This window comes from Arvicanthis niloticus, chromosome 6 (genome assembly GCF_011762505.2).
Source record: "Arvicanthis niloticus isolate mArvNil1 chromosome 6, mArvNil1.pat.X, whole genome shotgun sequence".
Taxonomy (NCBI): domain Eukaryota; kingdom Metazoa; phylum Chordata; class Mammalia; order Rodentia; family Muridae; genus Arvicanthis; species Arvicanthis niloticus.
In genome coordinates this window covers 49471042-49497010 of record NC_047663.1, presented here as the reverse complement: position 1 = coordinate 49497010, position 25969 = coordinate 49471042, and the positions used below count along the sequence as shown (strand labels likewise).

The 25969-nt window shown below is 43.5% G+C and overlaps 1 long non-coding RNA gene across 7 annotated transcripts; it reads right to left on the bottom strand.

Annotated features, from left to right (window-relative positions):
* Positions 1 to 25744, bottom strand: LOC117711971 (uncharacterized). 7 transcript variants are annotated; one of them, XR_013111219.1, is made up of 9 exons: positions 25514 to 25744; positions 25154 to 25265; positions 19582 to 19739; positions 8448 to 18919; positions 6317 to 6475; positions 6068 to 6203; positions 2871 to 3193; positions 1627 to 1745; positions 1 to 368 (listed from the first exon to the last, which is right to left on the bottom strand). It is a non-coding gene; the product is annotated as an uncharacterized LOC117711971 (long non-coding RNA). The 7 variants fall into 7 exon arrangements; XR_013111220.1 differs by lacking the exon at positions 1 to 368 and having other exon boundaries at positions 961 to 1745; positions 8448 to 10114; positions 17681 to 18919; XR_013111222.1 differs by lacking the exon at positions 1 to 368 and having other exon boundaries at positions 961 to 1745; positions 8448 to 10114; positions 18816 to 18919.
* Positions 25745 to 25969: the final 225 nt, after the last annotated feature.

Genomic DNA, 25969 nt, shown 5'->3' with positions numbered 1-25969 from the left:
AGAGAGAGAGGCTTCCATACCTTTCCTGCCTGATGTTTTCTGGGCCAGCAATTCACCCATACCTCCAAGTAGTCTTGCAGCCATCCTCAGAAGCTCCCCATCTTAAAAGCTCTCTGGGATCCTCCCCGATCTCCCACACTCATGCACATATCCCATGTACCACACTGATCTATACTCATGGTTTATTTCCTTCACAGATTCCTTGATATTATTTCCTGCCCCACCCCTCATCCCAGGACTTGTTGTTTCTTGGTTGAATAGACATTGCAAAGGTTTTGTCTATAATGTAGTTGGTTTATCTCAACTGTCTTCTGTCTTGGGATGTGCTGAAGAACAGTCTAACATCCATCACACATTGGGCAAAGAACCTGGAGGTGAAGGTGAAAGAAAATAGCAGAGCAGGAGTCAGGCAAGGCAGGCAATCCTCCCAGCTGTTGGCTTTTCCCAGCTCCCCTTGAGAGTCAAAGTTTAACACTGGGCAGAATCAGCCCTGGACCCAGGCAGGCTGAGTGGGGCTTGGTACTCCCATCTAAGGCTGCCCCTTACTGAGATTGATTCCCCACCCCCAAGTGGCCTGCTTTCCCAGCCACCCACCCTCAAAATATGTTCTGCTTATCTTCGAAGGCTAGACCCTCCTGTGGGCACCTTGCTGCTCACATCTCTGGCGTCTCCATTCTCATACCTTGGGTCCTTTGGTAAGTAAAAGTGCATGAATGCTGGTTTTGCTTCTGTTAGCTGTCTCCCTGTTTAGCCTAGTTCTCTCACTAGCTCCATAAGGCCAGGATCTGCCTCTGTCTCTGTCTTAGATGAGCATGCATTTCTCTCTCTCTTTCTCTCTCTCTCTCTCTCTCTCTCTCTCTCTCTCTCTCTCTCTCTCTCTCTCTCTCTGTGTGTGTGTGTGTGTTTGAAGGGGAAATGTTAGCTTTGGAGGCAGGGTTAAAAAATTAAAGCCCAAGATTTGAGGGCCCACATTCAATTGCATTCAATTCAGTTCTTTTTCTTAATTATGTTATTCTCAGAACAAGAGAATGCAGCCCTGTGCCCTCTGTCCATGGACAGCTTCCACTGCTGCTATAGCAAGAGAGAGTGGGGATGGCTCTCTGAATGATCCCCCAGGCTCACAAGAAACCACACTCTATACTGCAGAGGAGAACCTCAAAGTAGGCTTGCTAAAACAATACCCTATTAAATTAATGCTTTTAATTTGAATTTTATTGATTTCTTAGTTCGCCGTTCTGTAATTTGTCCATTTGTTTTGCTTTTCTAGACTGCTGAGAGCCGTCAGCAGAAGGGGATTTACTCCAGCGCCCCTGAGGGTACAGATCTTAATAGCACTAGCATAAAAAGTCCTTGAGGGAAAAGAATTCTTGAAAGTATTTTTATTTTAAAAGAGGGATGTGTATTGCTCCGGGTTGGAGAAGTGTTTTCTTCAGTGTGAGGGATCTCAGGACAAGGTCAGCGTCTCCCAGCTCCTGCCAGTGGAAGTGATTTCCCCAAGAGAAATCAGCCCATGGTTTTCCTTCTTTTTAATTCATCTGTTGTTGATGTTTGTTGGTTTGTTGATGTTTGTTTGGTTTGGAGTTCTTGGCATCAAACCTGGGTCCTTGTGTGCCCTACAGTACTCACTGGAAACCTGAGAGATAAATGATGTGAGGAACCATGGTGGGTCAACTGTCCTGAAAACAGGGAAGATCGGGGACATCACCGGATACAGTCCTTGTAGAGTATCTGTCCACAGAGAGTATCTGGAGAGAATAAACACAGCCACACCAAAGAGACTTGTATTCTCTTTTTTTCCTTCACAGTACAGAGATGTGGTGGGAGACATTGTGTGGGGTGACTAAAGTGCTTGGGAGAGCTGACAGTTTGCGAGCAAGCAGCACAGAGCCCACTTAATTTCCACTTGCCTTGATTTTATGTTCTAATTGGTACATAGGACAATGTGCAAGACCAATAGGAAACACACACACAGAGAGAGAGAGAGAGAGAGAGAGAGAGAGAGAGAGAGAGAGAGAGAGAGAATGAGAATGCTTTTCCTGCCTCCCTGCTACACTCCAGCCTCAGGCTGGGGACTAAAGTAGGAACACATACTTCTGCTACATCTCTGCTTAGACTGTTTCCACCCTCTGCAGGCTGGGTGAAGCCTGCTTGTCTTTAGTGCTGAGATATGTCTCATCCCCCAGGCAACCTTCTCTGATCCCTGCCAAGACGGGAATGGGTACCACTCCTCTGCTCCCCAGTAGCACCCTGCAGGGATCCATACTCAATGGTGTCTTTTGGTGAGTGTTTCTCTCTCCACTAGACTGAAGTATGAGTTATGGCTCAGTGGTTAGGGGCAGGTCCCCAGGCTCCTCTAGAAGCCCAGGCCTTTGCACAGTGTCCAGTACATATTCAGATATTCTAACCACTTCCAAGTGGGTGGAGAGAAGAAGACAATTAGAGCAGATTCCATCACTGCAGAGAGAGCTTAATGACAATGACCTTGTGCCAGTCATCCCCCCCACACCTCCGTGTTTCTTCCACCCCCACATCTGCCTAGCACTCTACTTTCTGCTGTAGGCTGTGATTTTTTTTTTTTAGCTTTATTACAGTTTTATTTTTAATTATACGTGCTGTGGGGAGGGCAGGGGCTGTGTACATGAGTGCAGTACAGGTTGGGACCATCATATCCTCTGCAGCTGGACTTTCATAAGCAGGTGTCAGCCACCCAACCTTGGAGCTGAGCCTCAAACTCTGGTCCTCTTAACCACTGAGCCACATCTCTGACCCTGGGTTTTGACTTTCACACCCTTTAGCAGAGAAGGCTTCAAAGGCCTTAAGACTGACCTTTGTCCTAATGTCCTAGCTGTTAGACCTAGGGTCAAACTCACCTCTGTCTGATCCAGGATCCAGAGCAAACTTCTAAGTGCCCACTTCCTCCTCAGGTGTGCATGGCCTCAGATGCAGAAAGAGCACCAGGGGACCAAGCCCATTGTCACCATGATTGTGAAGGTTGCTCTTCCTGGGTCCATCTCAGCACTGGCTATTTGCACTCCTGCTTCTCACCAGAATGGGTCCTCTGTAGAGGTCTGTCTGCCCAGCACCATCAGAGACCAGTTTAAGAACCTGATGTCCAGGGCAGACTCATAGGAGATGCCAGGATAAGAACATCCAAATACTTCACTCTCTTGCTGGTTCTATGTATCACTGCCTCCTGACAAAACAGAAAATCCATATTCCCTGCTATTGGGATGCGCAAACTCCAAAGACCACACCTCAAGGTAGTGAGATCCACTCTGCCCTTGGGGCAGAAGAAGGCTGGGATGGGGGGGGGTGGTGGTGAGGAAGGCGGGGGGGGGGGGTGGTGGTGAGGGGCGGGGAAAGAGGTCTCCTGTTCAGCCTTCTCTTCCCTATTTGCTTGTGGCACTCAGCCCTGCCTCCTACTTTCTAACTGTGACGGGGGGGGGGGGGGGGGGGGGGGGGGGGGGGGGGGGGAAATCTTCAATTCAAACTGTAAACGCTGGTGTTTCTCTCTGCCGCTAACATGCCACCCGAAAATGAGCCATAATTTGAAACCGGCAGTAAAATGTAATCTTGGCTTTTTAGCACCCAGACTCCTTCATTTTCAAAGAAAGCCAATGGCTTGGAGATTGGATTTTGTTTTTGCCAATTATACATTTTTTGCCTCGAAAGCTGCCTGCAGTACAAAAAAAGAAGTGAAGGCACCCATGCTTTGAAGATGAATCATGTTCAAAGCTGGCGTTAGAACCCCCGGTGTTCATAACCCTGGTCTTGAGACAAATGCACTAGTCATTACTGGGAGCGCAAACGACAGGATGGAGTTATGACTAGCGTTTGCTCACCGCAGTGAAGAATGTCCTCTATTAATGACAACAGCTGTCGGTTTAATAACCCCAGAAAAGATCATTACATTCTTTCACATTTCCCAAAAACAGATGGAGGAATTGCAAGAAGGTCCAAGCATATGGGAAAGCATGTTGGTTCCAGCAGCTCCAAAGAACAGCCAGAAATCCCATTGTCAGTGGGTCACTCTGGCCACATTACCTATGGGTGCCCGACAGAAAATAGGTGTCCTCCTGGACTTGTAAGGGGCATGAAACATGGTAAGGGTGGTAGAGAGACACATGAGCCCTCAGTGTGCCGAGCTATAAAATGGTTGCATGGATTGTCAGGTTCTAGTGAAGGTGGAGGATAGCTGCTGTCACTTTGCCTCAGTGACTACTGGTGGCACAATCTGCTAATAGAGTACCAGCCCAGACTCCCTTGAGCACAGTCTCGACACACAGTCACTTCAGTACGTGTGGATGTGCCTGGCATGGCCATGCCTGCACCATGCCTATGCCTTAGGTAAACTCCTAAGCCTTGCATCATTTACTCCCCTGAAGTGATCGCTCCTAACTAAAACCTATCTTTTCTTTTATATTCAGTCGGGAACACTTGTTCACTCTGTGTGGCAGCCAGTGCAAGAGGGGATTTCTGGACCTCCAAGTAATTGCCCTGATGATTCAGATATGGCCATCCACAAAGAGAGATGGGGCTGTAACTAAGGAGTAAATCCAGAATTAGAAAAATCCCTTCACATTGATGAATAAGTAAACGTAAAAGGTCATAGGTCCTGATAGTTTTACTGGTGACCTTTTTCAGATTTTCCAAGGATAATAATTTATATGCTGTGAAACTATCCCCATTCATAGACAAGCATGGAAATCTAAGCTACATATTGTTTGGATACAATAAAAACCATTAGTTTAGAAAACTAAAGGCCAAGTTTACTTAAGAACACAGATATAAATCCCATGTACTTAACAGCAAGAGAAATTTTAAATTACATTGATAGATAAATAATGATTGCTTTAAGTTTGTGAGAATGTTACAAATTAATTAGTTTACAACAATATTAAAAACTGAAAATACTTCTGTATTATTAGTCCCCAGTTGATTGGTGTTATTGATAAATTGAATCTGACTCCCCTGTACTGCATCCAAATAAAAACTATGTGTTGTGCAATTCTACCCTCTAATACTCAGAATGTGATGTTATTTGAAAATAGAAATGCTACAGATACAATGTGTTAAGATGAGATCACCCTGGAACAAGGTAGGTTCTTCCTCCAGTGTGGCTGGTGTCCTTACCAGAAGGTGACCATGTGAAGACGTAGGCCCAAGGAGAAAACCACATGAGAACAGACACCAGGATTGGAGTAACACAGCTTCAGCCAAGGACATCACTGAAAGCCAGGGTCCACCGTAAGCCATGCAGAAGTGGGGAAGGACTCCCCTGCTGTTCTACAGGGAGCAAACAGCTGCTGATGCCTTGGCCTCAGACCACTTGCCTCCAGAATGGTGGAACAATAAATCTGTATTATTTTAAGCTGTACCATTTGTGAGACTTTATTCCAACATCCTTGAGGAACAAAACAATCTACTGAGATGGATCCAGCAACCTTTGGCTTGTCCCTAATCCAGCCTGTGCATGCTTTCTACAGCCTGTAAACCAAGAGGCGCTTTTATCTACTTCACAAATATAAACAGGAAAAGGAAGACAAGGAGGAGACCAAGACTCACCACCAGGAGCAAGGGAATAAGCAACACTCCTTCAGCCCCTGCCTCCAGGATCCTGCCTTGACTTACTTTCCTGATTCCCCTGGGTCATAGAGTACAGACTATAAGATAAAACAAACCATCTCCTCTCCAAGTTGTGTGAGGTGTTTTATCACAATGATGGGAACCTAACTGAAACACACTCCGAGGTTCTCAAGGACAAGGCTAACATAATTAAAACAGGAGTGTACACTGAGAAAAACACTGGCTGTAGATCTGTGGGATATGAGGCATCATTCTTACCTGGGCTTGTTCAACGTAATAAGACATGTGTAGCACCAGAAGCCTCTTAAGTTTATAAGAACAAATATAACTGCTTAAACGCTGTGAAAGTTTACAATGAAAGAGAAAAACTGCTGGATCATTACGCCATGTGTAAGATCCAATACTGAGCTGATTTGAAAAGCTAGGTATTTAAAAATAAAATCTTTTAAAAGGATGGAAGAGTATGTGTGTAAATATGTACCTGATGGCTGGATGGATCGGACCTATGCCCTCGGAGAGAGACAAATGACACAGGAAAGTGGCAGAGATTTGATGACAACATTCCAAACTCCTGTACCTCAAGAGAACCATGCACCCAGACATGGGGTAAGGGAGAGCTGAGGAAAGCATAAAACAGAGAAAGGACTGATAACCATCACATGTAGCAAAAAGACAAATAAGGAAAAACACCCAAGACTCCCACAGAAAAATAAGCAGTCCAATAACTCACAGATGGTGTAGAGTTGGCGTCAGAATGTGTAAGAAATAGCGCACATCCCAGTATTAAAAGTACGCACTATAGGATGAAATATCATGGTTGGTAAGCAGTTGTCCTGGTTAGTTTGGGGGGTTGTTTGTTTTCTGTCAACCTGACACAAGCCAGGGTCACCTGAGAAGAGAGAATGTAAATTGAAAAAAAAAAGTCTTCATTAGTCTGTACCTTACGTAGATCTGTAGGACATTTTGTTGCTTAATGATTGCTGTGGGAGGGCCAAGACCCCTAGGAATGGAGCTAGCTATGGGTAGGTGGTCCTGAGAGGTACACGAAAGCAGGCTGAGCAAGCCATTGGGAGCAAGCCAGTAAGCAGCAGTCCTCTATGGTCTCTGCTTCAATTCCTGCCTCCAGGTTCCTGCCTTCAGTTCCTGTCTCAATTTCCCTTTGTAATGGACTCTCTAACACCTGCATCATATGCCAAATAACCATCCCTACCTACTCACATTGTTTTTGATTTTGGCATTTTATCACAGCAATATAAAATAAACTAAGACAGGAATCTCTTTCTTTCAAATTAAAAAAAAAAAGTTCCTAATTGACACAGTCATGCATATTTGTAGAGACGGTGTGAGGTTTCCATAAACATGCATATTGTTTAAATTTTAGCATGTCCATCACCTCATTCATTGACTGTTTTGTTGTGGTATAATATTCAAGATAATTTCCAGCCATTTGGAAATATTCAACACAGTATTAATCTATTGAATTTCCAAAAGTGTGTGTGTGTGTCTCTGCCTGTCTCTGTCTCTCTTTCTCTCTCCGTCTGTGTGTGTATCTGTGTGTGTGTATGTGTGTGTGTGTGTGTGTGTGTGTGTGTGTGTGTGTGTGTGTGTTTGGCAACTGATTGACAATCTTGGGTATCATCCTTAAGAACTCTGCCCACCTTATCTAAGACAGGCTCTCTCATTGCATGCAGTCCCGTTTGTCTTCAGGACATGTTTCCCTAAGAAAAACAAGGTCATATATAATGGGCATAGCAAAGAAAGACATCACAGAGCCTGGAGGACCATTGTCCATGTGCCTCCTGGAGTCTCTGTTCTAAGCCAAAACGGCTCACACTGTGACTCAGGGCCTCCTATGGGGTTACAACACTGAATGGGAGTAAGCATTAGAAACTTGGCAACAGTAAGAATTTTCTGAACACACAATGACCAAAATCTCAAGACAAAAGTCACACACACAATGAGTCAAAGTATTTTTAGCAGGACTTGTCCTGTTGTGCTTGCAGCTTCATTGCAGGCTTGGTTCCGAACACACAATATGCCCTGGGCCATGCTTCACACTGCGCAGGCCGATGACAGGCTATGCAACTCCAACATACCTCCTGGAGTGCCCTGGATGTGAGTCTGCCATGAGCTATGAATTTCAGTGTTTTCAATGTACATCCTTTTTATGTTTGGTTGGTTTGGTTTGGTTTGGCCCTTAAAGGCACATAATAGTTTAATTACAAAAAAAAAAAAAAAAAAAAAAAAAGGGCTTTGAAAATATTTCCCTATTGTCATTCCTTAGTATATAAATATCAAATTAGTATATCTTAGGAGATACAATATATATATGAGATATACTATATAGAGAGAGTGTGTATAGAAAGAGAGTGCATATGTGTGTGTTAAACATACAAACACATCATTCTGATTAGTTTGTCAATTTTCCTTCATCTTAAATAAGAGGAAGAATTGTATACCAAAGAAGTATGTTAAAATACACTTCTTCATGATTTATTTCTCTAGTAAATGTTTGGATTTATAACTACATGCCCCAGGGTTATATAAAAATTGTGCAACATGGATCAGCAGGTAAAGACACTTTCTGCTAGGTATGACAACTTGAATTCAAGCCCCAAGATCCACAGAGAGGAAAGAGAGAACTAACTCCTGAGAGCCATCCTCTGTCTCTCTCTCACACACACACACACACACACACCACTACCATATGCACAAACACTAAATAAATAAATAAATAGATAGATAGATAAATAAATGTAATAAGAAATTAATTTCCCTAGCAAAAAGAGTCATGAAGAGAAGAAGGTTTAGGGAGTATTAATTTAAGCCACTAGGTAGCAGCTGCTGAATTTGAAGTTCACCTCTGCCTCCTCAGCATGCTCTACCCTTAGTGTCTCGGCTTCTTGATCTGCCTTGGAGGCTCCTGTTGCTGACTGCACACCACTCTACAGACTTTCACCTCATTTTTCTGTAGCATCTTACAGATGGACATTCCTCGACATGAGCTCCTCCTTACCCGTCTCCCAGGAAACAACATGCAAACGGAAAAGTTCAATATTTAGTGGTGTAGTTACTTGATTTATTGTGAATATAATTAATTTTTAATAGCATTTTTATTAGGATTGTTACTTTCTATTCATGTCATGGTCATGATGTTACATAAATTTTGAGTGATCAGCCTCAAACCCATTTTCCCATAAGCTGTGTTATTTGTGTTGCATGGTTTTTTAAAAACATAATATTTCCAACATTTATATGACATATACACATACACTTCACATTATTGTTGAGTACATTTCTTTAATTAACAAAGAAACTAAAAATGAACCAACAAATCCATTTATAGAAATACACAGGAAAAATCAAATGTAAACAGCAAAAATAATATCCACAGAGGTGCTTATCAAAGACTTATTTATAAAGCTAGAATAACTGGAAGACATTCAAATGCATAATGCAACTGAATATCTAATATTCCACATACAGAATCTATGAGCCTTTAAAAATAATCTTTTCAAAAAATATTTTCAAAGATACTTAGAACAATAAAAATTATGTAATAGATCAACAATTTGGGAAGAGTAATCTCTAAAAACCTTGTCACAGAATATCGTCTAAATTTTATAATACAAAGCACTGAATTATGTTTTTCCTATTTTACCTATAAAATATATAACTATACACAGGCAAATACAAGTAATGGGTTAAATATTGGTAGATGGGCTTGTGCTTTTCTATGTTTTCTATCATGAATTTTAATCTATATTATATCCATAAATAAAGAAAAATGAGAATTATTTTTTTAAATATAAAAATATTAAATGAGTTCTTTAACACAAAAGAAAGCAGATGGGCACAGTGGTATACACTGTGACTTCAGTATTCAGGAGACTGAGGCAGAAAGATGGTGTGTTTGAGGCCAGCCTGGGCTACATAAACAGACAGAGGAAAAAAAAGGAAGGAAGAAAGAGAGGAAGGGAGGGAGAAAAAGAGGGAAGAAGGGGGGGAAGTATGGAGGGAGGGAAAAAAAGGAGACAGAGAAAAAAGAAAAGCGAAAGTGGAAAGAAAAGGCCAGAGATCCAGGGAGAGAATTGGGGGGGGGGGGAGAGTCCTGGCCTCTCTAGAAACGCCCCCATTGAGCCCTGTATACCTGTGAATCAACCCCTCAACTGGGGCTCAAGTGCAACACAAGAGTCAATCAATCTCTTACCCCAGGATATAGATGATCAAGGCCAGGTCGCACAGCATGACGATTTTAAGAGGAAGTTCAAGGTCCAGGCTGTAGTGAGTGGTGCCACAACCCTCAGGAATTGCACTGACCACTGAGAAGAACCCCTGGCGTGTGAACATATCTTGGGACATACGGATGGGACATCTCCACCTGTGCCCAGTGCAAAAGCAGCACTGTGATCCAGTGCACACTGCTCCCACACGCATTTCCACCGGTGCCCTCTGCAGAAATGGCACTCATGCCCAGTGTACGGTGGTCCCATACCCATGCCTCAGCATGCAAAGCTTCCACCCATTCCTGAGAAGAGAAAACAAAAGAAAAACCCCAAGCTGACATGGGTAGAGTTGGTGACAATTTTAGTAAATTAACTTAAGTTATAAAGAATGGCACACGGCTTGTTTCCAACCACAGGGCTGGATTTGATGTGATCTGGTCCCCCTATGGGGCCTTCGGGGTGAATTGACTAAGGAGCTATATAAAACATGTTTTAACTCTGCTTAAATAGGTTACTTGATCTAGCACAAAAGAAAGATATGCAGAATCCTAAAACAAAGTGAAATAAGACTTTGGGAAGGAAGACTGGAGACGGCACTGCTTCCTCCTTGATGGCTCGATCCTTCCTATTAGACCTTCCAACCCTTGAGGTCCTCTTCTGAGACCACCTGAGTTATGGGGGCCAAAGGTCAAATTCAGTCACAGACCAGTGTCCCAAGGCTGGGGGTCAGATGTGAAATCCTCTCCTGATGCTGAGAACTAAAGAGAAGATCCACGGATGTTCAGTGTGACCACAAAACTTATCTGGCTCCCCACAAACAGAAATCTCTCTAACAAACCAAACTGCCAACAAGGCCCCAGGAATCCTCACAAGGGCTGTTCCCCAAAGTAATAAGCAGCATATAGCCCCCAAAATACCAAGCACACAAAGAAATAAAGAATAACAGGTATAAATTTTCGGGAAAAAAAAAAAAGTCTCACAAGAGCTTCCAATACTGGAATTTTCAGATATGAGGTATATACAGATATGAGGTACATACAGATGCCAGTAAGAGGAACTCCGGGTTTGACTGAGGAAGTGCTTGCCTTGCAAGAGCAAGGATCTGCATTTGATTCTCTGAAAGCTGAGAATCATGGCGTGTGCTTGTAATCCTAGCCCTGGGAAGATTGGAGACAGGAGGATCCCAGTGGCTTGCTGGTCAGCCAATCTACTTGCTAAGTGCCAAGCCAGTGATAACCCTGTCTCAAAACACAAAGTGGGTAATGCCAGCATGTAACAAGCCTGCAGTCCATTTTCAACACCATAAAAAGAGACAATTAAAAAAAAAAAAAAACTGTGAGGCAGTTGCCACCAAGCCTGATGATTTGAGTTTGATGCCCAGAGCCCACATAATGGAAGGAGAGAACTGACTTTCATAAACTGTCCTCTGACCTCCATGTACACACACACAAAATAAATAAATAAATGTTAAAAATAATTTTGGTTTTTTTACAGCAGAAATAGCAAGCTCTTTGGGCATATTTCAGGTGTCTGTGATGAAGCCCCTACTTAAGTCTGCAGTCAAATCGAAAGACAGTCACTTGGTGCCCACATTCTATTTGCACCACAGGGCATTTCCAGGCCTCAGCTGGCTCATCCTAGCCACTCTGGATAGACTCTCACTCTGGGCCAGGGTGAGGGAATTGATCTTCCATGTCATGCCCCCTCTTCCTTGAAGCCATCCCGGAAGCCCAGAAAAGACTCCTTTAGTCTTTGAGTTTTGTTTAGTTTAGTCTCCACCAGTTCAGATGTCCCCAAGGCTGTCATCACTGCAGAGACATACTAGCCATCCATCTTAGGAGCAAAGGTATCTTCCGGGGACCCTTGTGAGAGGAGACCTTCAGGAACATGGCTCTGGACGCCTGGTCCTCAACAGAGAGCCTTGTCAGGCTCTCACCAACCATCCTGCCAGAAGCAGGAGGGCCTCTCAGCGTTTGTACCAGCTCATTGAGCTCTTAGCAGAGCGTAAAATGAGCTCTCTGGGAAATTAGGAAAACATGCAGCCTGCTGTCTGTCTATAGTAAACAATGCCTGCCTGTTGGCAGGACCCCCTCCTATCCTGTGGGCAGTGGCTCTAAGACCTACTCCTCTGGTCATTGTGAGCTCCCTGGATTGGCTCATGAAAACACTGGCCACAGTAGCTGAAGCAGCACCTTGCAGTGGAGGGGCTCAAGGGGGATGGATCACTGAGTCTTGAAGGAAAGCCATCCTTACACAGGAAAAAAACATGCAGGACTGAGACAGACCAGCTGCCGCTTTTGAGTCTTTGGCCACTTGTTCTTCAGTGCTCTTCCCATTTTTGCCACCAGGGGTGCAGAGACAAAGCATGGGCTCAGCCATACCTGCTCCCAACAGTATTCCCACACAGCTCAGCTGATTTCCCTAATAGAGTAGCTATGACTTGTAGAAAGTCAAACCTGTGGCCTGTGCATGCCACAAAGACAGGGCACACTATGCTTCACTTTTCTCAGTGTTCAGAATACCCAGCCTCAGAGATCTCCAAATGGATGCTAGAAGCACACCTGTAGGATGGCTGGAGGAGATGCAGGCAGGCCTGGCTGTAGCTCCCTAACTACTCTCTGCTGGGCCTGCAGCCATTCAAGAGAGCTAAATCTACCCCTACTTCCATCCTTATCCTCTGAGACTGGGAGAGAGAGAACATCTATCCACACACCTAGAGAGATGGATGAAGGTCGCAGGTGGCTGGACTAGGAGGGAGCCCTTTGAAAACTGAATGGCAGGATTATCTCCCTAGCCGATGCCATCACAGGTAGCCCAAAGATAGTCAAGAGAGAAGCAGAGGGTTTCTAAATGGAGAGGCAGAGAAGAAAAGCAGGGGCAGGAGATGGAGGGCTGCAGCATCCTTGGGGATTCGGTGGAAACGGCAGTTTCAAGCACACTGGGAACAAGAGGATCTGTGCTGTGAGGATCCTAGCAGTGGCCACTGTGGACAGATGCCACTGAAGGCCATGAGCCTCGGGGCTGCTGCATTCATCGGCAGTGAGGTGATGTGGCCTGAGCCCAGGTGTGAGGCTAGAGAGACAAGGCCAGACCTTTCCAAAACCACCAACAAGGAGAAAGCCCCAGCAACACTTGAGGGACACAGTACCACCTGCTAAGGTCCAGACCAGGACTGGACCTGAAAGTTCTAAGGTCCAGACCAGGACTGAAACTGTGCCTCCCATCAATCAGAGTCCTTGAGATCCCACACTGGTACATCCTTACAGGTTAATTACTGCCAGATAGGGCATCCTCTGCCCTATACACATGTATTTGCATAAGAACAGTGAATGCCTCAGGCTAGGGCTTCCAGCCCCTCAGAGTCTCTCAATACTGAATACTCATCCAGGCTCTGTCCCTCACTCACAGTGAAACCAGGTCCACCTCTTTGAGCCTCATTTGTCTCACTCACAAAGAGACAATGAGTGTTCTGAAGTTGAAGCCCCAGGACACAGCCACACGAGCAATAATAGTCCCGAAGCTGGGAGCTCAAAGCTGGGCTCAGGAGGCAGTCCTATGCTTGAGGACCTCCATGGATTTCTCATTCCCCAAGGCTCACCTCCTCCAGGAAGCGTTTCTGGACCACTAAGGGTTAGTCTCTCCTCTTCTTGGCTGTACCGATCCTCACAACTGCCCCATCCTCTCTGCCTCACAACTAGTACCTCCCCCACAAGCTGTCCTCATCTCTCCCAGTACATAAAATAACTATTCGGGAGCAGAAAAGCCTTCTCTTGCTTCTGCCATGATACAAGGCCAGGCAGATCACAGATGCTCCATCATCAGCTGGTTTGCTAGGATTTTGTCCTACATGACAAAGGCACTGGGAAGCTAGTGAAGGCTCTGGGAGAGAGGAGGGGACAGAAGGGTCATTTGAGTGAACACTGAACCACAGCTGGTGATCTTCCCAGTCTGTTTCTGTTCTTCCCCCAAACAGAGCCCAGCAGCAGTGTGAGGAATGTGCCAGGGACTTGGCATTATTAATCATCTTAAAAGCAAACATTCATCTTAGTGCAGGGGTTTTACTTTTCTCCTCTAATAATGGATTAGAGCGCCCAGATATTAATGGGCCAGATAATTTACGTTTCGCTTAAACAGAAAGAAATAAACCATCAGACTCTCATGCCGACACTGCTTTTCGACAGATTGAGAGATAGGCCCGATAAACTGCTCTCAAATGCGTACATCGTACGCTCATCCGCCGATACACAAGAGTACGCAAACATTTTGTAACGAGTGCTGTGATTTCTGTATACAAATAATTACCGTTCCCCCTGAAGGGCTTTCCTCTCTTCCTTGCCTTCTCAATTGCTCAGGGCAATTAAACCACAAATCCCCTGTGCTTCTATTATACACTCTGACCTCAGTCACCAGTAAATCAGTCCTTGGAGAAAACAAGGTCCATCAAGAAACAGCAAGATGAGCTATAGGTGCCCTCCCTTCCTCAGCTACTCTCCTAACAGGCATCCTAAAGAGGTCTCTTCATCCCCATCCTCCCTGTTTGATCACTGTAAAAAATCAGCTGTCATGAATTGTCCAAAATTACAGAGAAGTGAGAAATTCGGAAGGTTAATGCAGGGTGACTTATCCCTGCACAGACACGGGAAATATGACCTTGACCAAGTCTTGACTTCCTAGAATGTTGGTTCCTGTCGCAAGCCCAGTAGGTTATCTGTCCTGAGCAGGTTGTGATAAGGTTTTAGGGTCCCCGTGGGGAGAGGAGTGACAGGTCCTCTCCACTCAGGAATCGTATACAGGATTGACTGTGAGATGGTTAGTTCCACGAGAGGGGAGAGAGTGCTCCAGAGACAGAGGGTTGATATTTAATTGCTCTTTAATAATGCACAGCAAACAATTTATTTTCACCAATGCTAAAGCTATAGTAACAACGAGGTATTGTCACATTTCCTATGCATTGACTCTATCAATGTCAGTACACAAATAATAAGTTGGTAATTACCAAAGAAATAAGTATAGCAATAAGTATATTATTAATTGTGGGTTATACGACCTGAGTCCTTATGACTGTAGCTTCCAGCAGCTCAGGTCCGGAGAGTGTTTGACCACGAAGTTGGAGGCTTCAGTCTCTCGGCTGTCTCTTTGATGATTGGGTGCAGAGTGCTCAGTCTCTCAGGTGCCGAGGAGGCCTGAATGGAGGATCACGCTAGCCAGTCACGGCTACCAGTGTGATGGGATCACGTTAGGTAACCATTGCTACCAGTGTGATGAAGTGCTCCAGCCAAGGGCTCCTTTTTGATGCTTGAATTAGGGTTACTTCTGACATACGGCAGATAACCAGATGTGTCTGGCTATCTGTGGGGCTATGACTTCATTACAGCTGGTCATCACACTTATTCAAAACAACTTATTTTAATGTACAAATATTTTGTTTGATTCATAAGGTTTTCAAAACAACTTTTGATTATCATAACAACTTCTGGCTATCAGAGCACTTCAAAACTACTTCACTTCAAACTTGTTTCCTTCCCTATTACAAATATGAAGTCAGTCCTGTTAAGGGCCTGCTCCTTACAGTTCCCCACCTGTTTGAGGAAAGATTTGGTTCTGACAAATCTAGCTTCTGCGGGTTTGGAGTTACCTCCTGGGTGCTACAAGAATACCAGAGCATCAAGAATTAGAGCTAAGCAATGAAACACACACACACACACACACACACACACACACGTCACTAGCTCACCTAGAAGAATCACTCCCTGTGCATGTTCAATATCTAAATGAGCAACCCACAGGGCACACTTCGTCCCCAGGGAAACTGCCCACCCCTGAAAATCCCCAAGTGAGCTAACCTCTAAGCAAGCTCAAAGTCCAGGAGCACAGAACACACCTAATCCCTAAGGAAGTTACATGTTGAATTTACTAACTCTCTAGATGAACTACTTACTGCAATTAATAATCGGCTGACCTACCCTCCAAGCATGTGAAACTTTCAGGTGAGCGACCCAATGAGCATGCTCAGACCCACGTGTGTGGCCCGCTGAATATGCTCAAATCTAAGTGCAGTACTCACAGGGCATAACTCGGTGGTAAGTCCATCAAATCCCTCATCTAAAGCACCAAGCAGACCATGTCTCCTGATGTATTCAATGCAAGCACAGAGCAACAAGAGCCTCCTCTTTAGTGAAAGTTTAGCCTGTCTTCTTGTATTTCCCAAAAACAGAGAAGCACACAGTAGGTCAACAAGCACAAGGTGAATTAAACAAATTCGGGCATCTTAGGCCAGTCTGCTTCTATTAAGGTAGAAATGATTGTAGCAAACTAACACCAAACTAGATCCTTACAGATAAATCTTCTCTAGTCAGCATCCCCAAACAGAGCTGCTGCTCCTCGTGTGTCCACAAGCTTATCAGAGCTATGAGCACATGGAATGTTTTCATGCCGTCCTCCAAGATGACCTCATTGACATTCACGTATCAGTCCACCTCAAAAGAGAATTCACATCCCTTTCAGGTACATAAAAAATCCTCACCAAGCAGGCCATGTGCTTCACAAAAGAGCACATCTCAGCAAGTTTTTAACGATTAAAAAAAAAAAAATCATTCAAGTTATAGTCTCTGGTCGCATGGAATTAAATTTAAAAGGAACACACCAAGGTTTGGTAAATTAAACAAATGCTTTTAAGTAAACCGCAGACCGATCAAGAAATTACAAGGGGAACTAGAAAATATCTCAAACTAAGTAATAACGAAAGCAACAGACTACAATTTGCAAGGCACAGCGTTGGGGCGGAGGATGGCAAAGCTTTAAATACCTATACCCATAAAGAAGAAAGGATGCTAAACCGGCTGTCTAAACTTCCACATACAGATTAAAATAGGTAGGTAGATAGATAGATAGATAGATAGATAGATAGATAGATAGATAGATAGATAGATAGATACATACATACATACATACATACATAGATACATAGATAGACAGACAGACAGATAGATAGAAGGAAATAAAAAGGCAAATAAGTCTCAATGAAGGTAGAAAGTGGGACTGGACAGAAGATGCATGATGGGAAAATTGGTCCGAGTCATTTCTCTGAAAAGACTAAAAATAAATGGATACTGAAAGACTGTGACTATGTTTATAAGGAGAAAACCACATTCTGCTAACATGAGGAAGGGGCTTCACTCCAGACTCTATACCTGTTTTTAAAAATGAAAATATCCTGACCAACTTTAAGTCATGAAGCTGACAACTAAGCAAAATGTGTAAGTTCCTTGAGGGGGGGACGGGGGGGGGACTCATCCAAATGAACAAAACATAAAATTTTAATCTAAGTTAACCTTTATCTGTTCACTTCTAATGTTCAACAATTTTTTTTTTCACAAAGAGAACTTGAAAACCTATGGGACTTGAGAAATTTTGTCAAATATTTTGTAAGGAAATAATGCCAATACGAAACAAACTCCTGGAAAGCCGAGTTAAGAAACCAACTTCTCAACTAATTTAATGAAGCAAGAGTAACTCCACACCAAAGCATAAAAACTAGACAGATTTTTTTTAATTTTACAAAAATATTGTCAAATTAAGTGTACAAGAAAACAAGTTCAGCAAGTCTTCACCAAGTGTCCAAGGAGGCAGCCAGAGGTGATCAGAATATATTGCTTTTATTTTCAATAATTCAAAAAAAAGTGGCCTAGATATCCAGATATCTTCCAGATATCGTGTTAAAAGGTGTCAAGGAGATCACAAAAAAAAATGAATGACAAAGGTATTATTTTAAACATTAGACCATAGAAATATAAGACCATAAAACAAGACATGAAAAATAAGTCATAACTAGAAGTTAAGCGGTAAAACTGTTGGCATGTATAACCCACCTGAGACCATGTTGAGGCTTGTGGTCCACACAGCCGCTGAAGGCCTTGAGTGGGTCAGACCATGCTGCTGTCTGCGACCCATGTCACCACCAAAGTCCATGCTGATGCCCAGGGTCTCAGATGCTACCTGAAGCCATGTTCATTTCTGTGATTGTGAGAGAGCTTGGCCCCACCCCTCGAAGCAAAGCAGGCCCCGCCCCACCCCTATCCAGCCTCCAAATGGCTCTCCTCAGCTGATGGCTTCTGGCACAGATGTAGGCAGAGAAAAACTCATCCTCTCTAGGAGGGCTGGCCACTAGAAATTTGGCCATGCTCCAGTGAATATATGAACCAAACAAAATGGATTTGTTGTTTGGTTTGGTTTTGTTTTGTTTTTTCTGCAGAGTAGGGATCACGTCACGAGGGTGGGGGGAGGGAAGAGGTGGACATGAGAGGGCTAGGAGATGAAAGATCAGAGTGCATGATTAGAGATTACCAAATAATCGATTTAAAAATAATTTTAAAAAAATTAAAGCAGTGACCCTCACCAGTAATGTATCTGTCTGAACACATAACATTTCAGGGAATCTCCAAAAACATACCAGAATTAAATTCATCAATCTTGCAGGGTAAAATGTCATTATCCAAAAATCAATTCTTGTCTTACCTATTAGCAAAAACATATTGAATAAAAGAACTTCTAAAATTATCATGGGCAATAGAATTTTTTATTACTTAGAAGTGAGTCAAATTAAAAGTTGCAAATTCACTGTGCTGAGAACTAAAATTCGTTGCTGAAAGGATTTTAAAAAGACCTATGTAAGTGCAAAGACATTCCACATTCACGAACAAAGCTTGATACCATTAAGATTTCTGGTTCCTATTCAATTAGCTGGTCACTCGCAACTCAAATCCCAGGAGGGGATGTGGAGAAGTGAAAATACAGAAAGAGGGGAACTACTAGCCTCTCAGTGTTCCTTAACTGTCCCAAGTCAAGAGTAGTCTAGAAACAAGGATCACAGTCAGAATACATGCTCCAAAACGGGGATCACATGTAAGGTCACATAATTTTTAGACAAGCCAACTCAACAAAGAAGAAGAGTTCTTCTTTTCTATGATCCTAGAACAACTTATATGGAAAAATCTTAACTCCTACCTCATCCCACATATGAAGATTAATTGGAGAAAGAGCATATCTATCCTTTTGGCTAAGAGCAAGTGCTGGTGGATCATAAACCAAACATAGTGCAGAAAAAGACCCTGGAGAAAATGAAAGGATATCTTTGAGACTCGGTAAAGACAAAAAATAAATTAATTAATCCAAATTAAATCCCTACTCCTCCAAAAACAGTGTTAACAGAATTAACAAGCAATCGACAAACTGAGAAAAAAATCGTAACATAAACGTCTAACAAGAGAATTATCCCCAGACTATATCAAAGACTATTAACCAACAGCAAAAAGAAAACAATACAATGTTCAAACTGGGTAAAAGGAGCTACAGGCAACTTCTGGCTACTGAGAGCGGGAGTAGTAGTCCTCCCCATGGAGGGAGAAATAGTCCTCCCCATGAATAAGTCCCCTCATTAGCTATTCAGTACCAAGTGGTGGATTCTAAAAATGTATACACAGCTAAATGAACTCATTTGGCTGTATTTATATATAATATATATACATATATGTATGTATATTATATATATAATCATTAAAGACTAAGAGGTCATGTATTTGAGAGGCGTGGGGAGGGAGACATGTGAAGGGTTAGAGGGAGGATGGAGAGTGAGCATTGTGATATAAACACAGTCTACCTTTTGACATTTTTAAATACATTCAAAGTTTTAAAGTGTTTTAGGAAATAGGAAAGAGACTTAAAATGACGTTTTATGGCGCTGGGGAGATGACTTCACAGGTACAATGCTTACCGTAAAAGCATGAATGTTTGAGTTCGGATCTCCAGTACCCATGTGAAAGCTGGGTGCCTGCTTGTAATCCCGGCTCTTCAGGGCAAAGAGGTGGATGCCAGGGAATCTCTGGACAACACATCTAGTAGGACAGCAAGCTCCAGGTTTTGTGAGAGACACTGTTTCAAAACATAAGAGAAGTGAATGAGGAAGACATCTGGCTATCAACACCTGGCCTTCACATGCACCTACACAAGTAAGCAGACATGTACACACACATATACACACATACATCGATACACACACACATATATATGTACACACACATATACACATATATGCATATACATATATATACACACATATGTACACACACAAATGTATATGTACACATATACACATTTATACAAAGATACTCCACAAAGAAGATACTATAAATAGCCTCCAAGGATGAAAATTTCTTAATATAAATATTCATACCCACAACAATACATCTTTTTCGAGGCATTAAAGACCCAGGACCTCATGCTGGCTACTCAAGTACTCTACCACTGAGCTACAATATCCCAGCCCTTGGGTTTTTGAGACAGCATCTCACAATACAGCACAGACTGGGTTTAAACTTGTGATCCCTCTGCCTCCACCCTCCCAAACACTGAGATCACAGGTATGTGTCATCACACCACCCTTCAAATGTGCTTTCAAATGACAGAAAATGGGAACAAGGAGTCTTCTGGTGAAAAAAGTCTAAAACTAGACAATTGCCCGACTAAATAAATTTACTGTCATTGAACTCTGCCTCTGAATAGGTGAGTCTTACATCTACATTAGTTCTCAGTGCACTCACACAATGCTATTGGAAGCATAAATCATGAGACAGACTTTAAAGGTGAAACTGAGTTGTAGAGAGAAGCTGAAGAATGATAAGCATAAAATTCAGGACAGAAATTATGGACGCGAGAGGATGAAGTCATAAGCTGAAGGAGAATGCGGAAGGCTGTCGGCAATCTCACTGCACTGATTGGTGGGCACGGTGGCCTGAATGAGAAATGCTCCTCCCACGGACTGGGTTCCCAGTGGGTGGCACTGTTGAGGGGGAACCTTTAGGAGGTGGGGCTTTGCTGGGGGGAGTATGTCACTGGGCATGGACTTTGTGAACTTATAGGCTCTCTTCACTTCTTATTTGTTCTCTCTCTCTCTCTCTCTCTCTCTCTCTCTCTCTCTCTCTCTCACACACACACACACACACACACACACACACACACACACACACATCAGGAAAAGCAGGGTATGCTGGGACTCTGAAACCATGAACCAAACCAAACTTTTTCTTCCTTTAAGTTGCTTTTGGTCATGGTCTTTTATCACAGCAACAGAAAAGTAACTACTTTGGATTTTATTATCTGTTTCTACTCAACAAGTAAAACAAATGAAAACTAGCAGAAATAAATTATAAAAGAGATTAGGGACTGATGTGTTACGGATCTGCATTACAGTAAGTAACAAAGCACCCAGTGAGAAGCTGGTAGGGTAAAACTCAGCCTTGTTTAAGAAAAATGACACTACCATGGTAAGGCAGAGTTAGAAGACAATCCCCCAGAGACAATGCAATGGAGAGCCACATAAACTGACAGGCAGAATTAGATAATGACGGAATGAACAGTACAAATGAAGAAAATCATGGTAGGCTCACAGCATCTCTATTTTGAATGGAAAGGGAACAGGGTCAGCACCAAGTCCTCCCAACCCCCTGCTTAGTGCAATTTAGATGCCAGTCCATATGCACAAACAATACACACAAATCTTCCTCAGAGTTAATTGTCTTCCCTGGCTTGTTCAAAAACGGAAGCTTAGAAACATAGAGGAGTGGTGAAGGGCAGTGATCCTCCAGTTCATGCCAGAGCCTCGCTGGGGACTGCTGGAGAAAGCACAGAATTTGCACACTGGAGAAATAGTTAAATTCTAGGGCAGGCTAGGCTGCCATACCATGTAGTCCTGCAAGGCCAGGCATGGTTCCTTGCACCTTTAATCCCAGCAGTTCTGAGGCAGAGGCAATTTGATCTCTGGGTTCCAGACTAGCCTGGTCAGCAGAGGTGGTTCCAGGACAGCCAGAACTATACAGAGAAACCCTGTCTTTAAAACAAACAAACAAACAAAAAGCTCAAATAGACATGTGAAAGTTAATGGTTCATATATAATCGGTATTCATTCCTGCCTCAAGCTTTCCAGTCCAAAGACATAGTCCCGGCTAGTGACTCTCCCTCATGACTAGGTCCCAGGCTTCCGGACACGTTTTGTCTTATGCCTTTTCTACACCCCAGGGTTTTAGTGCTTCATGTTTCTGAAAGTCAGAGAAGATGGAATAAGAAGGCAGGAGAGAATACATATGTTTTATATACATTTGGCTCAATGACCTGGAAGAAAAGACACCTAAGCTAGAACAGCACAAAGACAAATCATCAATACTGTCAATAGGCCATAAACTGGACTGTGTAGAAATAAACGTGTCTCCATTTCAATGGATTCTATCAACAGAATAAAAGGACAAGCGATAAAGAAAACTTTTTTGGTCAGACATATAGCTGGCAAATGTTTTATATGCAATATACATCCAAACTCAATAGTAGTAAAACCAAACTAGTTGAAATGAACAAATATTTTTAAGGTATTTACAAAAGCAGATACTCAAACGGCCAAGAAACACATTGAAAGTGTTTAATAGAATTAATGATCAAGAAAAATGCAAGTTAAACCACAACAAATACCAGGATACACCCAGCAGTAGAGCTGAAATTAAGTGGACTGGATTTATCAAGTGATGGAGACACTTTGGAATACTGGAACAGTTACTGCAGGGAACAGCTTAGCACTTTCTTGCAGTTAAATATGCACTTGTGTGACTCAGCAATTTCATTACTAGGGAACAGAAAGTATAGATTCACATGGAGACGAGACACAGGTATGTATAGCTTTAACCACTGAGGCCAGAAGTGCAAGCAAGCCAAATGTCTATCACAGATTCTAGTACATTCATACAATGGAAAGCTGCCCAACAGAAAAGGGGTGGGGTTACAGATCCAAACAACATAGATGACTTTTCAAATCATGTGAAGAAAAACACCCAGCCCAACACTGCATGTCACATGAATCCATGTATTTGACATCCTAGAGTTCACTGGCTTCTACCAGCCCCTAACTGGAGCATGAGAAACTTATTACAAGAGCATGAAAAGGTACTTTAGGATGACGCATGTACTCTAGCTGTGGTGGTCTACATGACCTAATAGTGAAGCTATGTACCAACCTGTGTGCTGGAAAATAGCATCTCACTGAATACCAGTTACCCCTCAATAACACAGTGGGGGAATGTAAATGGATATGAATCTTAGCCCAGAAAGCACAGCTGTAACTTCTTCCCTCTGTCTTATGATTAGAACATGCCATCCTGAAGGCCACCCAACTGGAAGGGGGCCTGAGAAATTGTATCCAGTTGAATTGGCCATCTAGAAAGTAGAGGGAAAATTGTTTGGGTGAATTTGATTTGTCTTTATTGTCAAGTTTACTTGATTTTGGAATCACATAGGAGACCCACTTCTGTGTACGTGTTTCCAGAGAAATTTGGCTGAGGAGGGAAGACCTGCCCTTAATACAGGTAATACCATCCCATGAGCTGGAGTCCTGGAGAGAGAGAGAAAGAGAGAGAGAGAGAGAGAGAGAGAGAGAGAGAGAGAGAACAGTTCCCTGCTTCCTCACAGCAGACATGGTGTGACTAACTGCCCCACACCTCTGCTTCCATGATGAAAGTATCCCCTCAATCTGTAAGCCAAAGTAAGTTCTTCTTTTTTTCCCTTTAAGATGCTTTTACCAACTATTCTATTACAACAATAAGAAAAGTGGCTGCTACTGTGAACAACAGCACTGTGGCCACATCCTACTTTCTACCACCCAAAGGGTCACTGGAGAGCCCTTCCAAGACAGGTAGGTCAGGTAGACAACTCCATTCCATGTTGTTTTAACAGAATACCTGATGCTAGGTACTTTCTAAGCAAGAACGCTTTATGTAACAGTTTGGGAAGCTAAAAGACAAAAATTGAGTGGCCCCATCAATTCAACATCTGTTGAGGCCCCTTGGATGTGTTACAACACAGCAGAGGAGCAAAACAGAAAGGCCTTATGAATACAGAAAAACCCAAGCCCATGGAGTGACCTCAAGCTGCCATGTGTTTGCTGAGAATCAAACCCAAGCAAGAACAGCCAGTGCTCCCAACTGCAGAGCCACCTCTCCAGTCCCTTGAACACTAATGTCTTAATCAGGGTTTTCATTCTTGCACAAAACATCATGACCAAGAAGCAAGTTGGGGAGGAAAGGGTTTGTTCAGCTTACACATTGCTGTTCATCACCAAAGAAGGTCAGGATAGGAACTCACACCGGGCAGGAACTTGGAGGCAGGAGATGATGCAGAGGTCATGGAGGGGTGCTGCTTACTGGCCTGCTTCCCCTGGCTTGCTCAGCTTGCTTTCTTATAGAACCTAGGACTACCAGCCCAGGGATGGCACCACCAACAATGCGCCTTCGCACCCTTGATCACTAATTGAGAAAATGCCTTACAGCTGGATCTCACGGAGGCATTTCCTCAAGGGAGGTTCCTCTCTCTGTGATAACTCCAGCTTGTGTCAAGTTGGCACACAAAACCAGTCAGGACAACTAACTTTCCCTCAAGCCCAACAGTAGTCCCTCCCAGTGGTGATGACCTAATTACATTAGCCACCACACAACCCTGTCACACTGGATAACAAGCCTCTAACACCTGACCCCTGGGATACAAGCCACATCTACCTGTGTGGGGTCAGTAGGGAAGAGCCTTCCAGAAGTGAAGATATTTCAAAACCCAGTCCTAAAAAAAATAAAGCAAGCGGAAAAGGGATCTGAGAATAGGGACAAGCAGTCTGAGACCTGGTGAATTGCTCTGCATGGATGGTGAAGAGAGGTTGGTGACAGAGGTGGGGGTCCTTGAAGCCTACCTTGAGGGGCTAAGAAGTGGGGGGGGAGCATATCCCACACACCCTAAGAACTCTGGAAGAGCGTTCAGGCTTTTACATTGCACATGTCTATTTTCCTACCCCGTGTAGACACTCATCTGGCTCCTTCCCACGCATTTGGAAGTAAGACTTAAAGGCTGGGCTAGAGGCAGCCTCTGTACAGGGTGCGCTGAGGAGAGTCCCAAGTGGTGACTAAAGCTGCACTCCAGGAAACAGGAAGATGGGAGAGTCAATGGCAGAGGCAGGAAGTCATGTGTGGCTGGAGCCCACTCAAAAACCCTTCTCCTATCTGAGTCACAGCAAGACAAAGGCTGCTGTTGCCCAGCAACAGAAGCCCCAGCTCCTGGCTTGGATTCCAGCTGGCTAACCCTTCCCCTTCCCGGGGTGGGGAATCTGATCTCCAGCTACCTTACTCAAAGGCTTGAACTCTCCTGCACCAAGATACCTGACGTTAAGCCTGTCCCCAAAAGCAACAGCTTGGGATGGAAGGTCGCAGAGTCTGCTCCACTCTCGCTCCCTGTCTCACTAGGAAACCCAAAGCGTGAGGCCTCACCCAATGGAGCACAGCTAAGACGCAGCAGACCTGAGGCGGGAGCTCCAGGTGTTCTGGCTTCTTCCTTTCCTGTGTGAGACCTCTTTATCTATCAGGTGCAAGCTGGAAGTGCCTACAGCAAAAAAAAACATTGACGGCCTAGGAAAGAAAAACTGGTTCCAAAAGATAAGAAAACTGAAAAATCAAATTATAATGTCTAAAGCTTATAAAGTTGGCATTGCACAGGATTCTTGAATGGGGCGGTATAAAATGTATAAATGATCCAGTCCCTTCTGACCAAGTCGTTTCTAAAGTAAATTTATTTAAAAGCATTTGGTTTGTTATAGGAAAAAAAAAAAAAAAAAAAAAAAAAAGACGAACCTAATGAGAGATGAAAGTATGAGAAGAGAAGCTTCCAGAAGTAAAACAGTGACAATTCAGTGGAGGCTCTCCATGGTACTAACCAAACCATCCTCTGGTAGACAGGGCTTTGAGTTAGAGCTGCAGCCTGAGCTAAAGCTGTCCAGGAGTGACCCAGTCCTGGCGAACAGTCCTCTCCTAGATACAAAAGCTTGGTGTGTAGCTAGCTGAGCTGCAGTCTCAGGGACAGCTGCTTCCCTGGCTGAGCATGCTCACTGCAGCTCCCAACATCCTGCAGAATCCGCTGATCCTATTAGTGATAAAGGGCCAGGGAAAAGCCCAATCTCATGTCGCAAACAGATTATGTTGATGGGAACAAGACAGAGGCTAGGTGCTCAGCTGTAGCAGGGTGCCTGGGAGAGGCCTTCCTATAATAAACAGTAGCACACCCATGCTGCCTGGGGAAACAGAAGATGA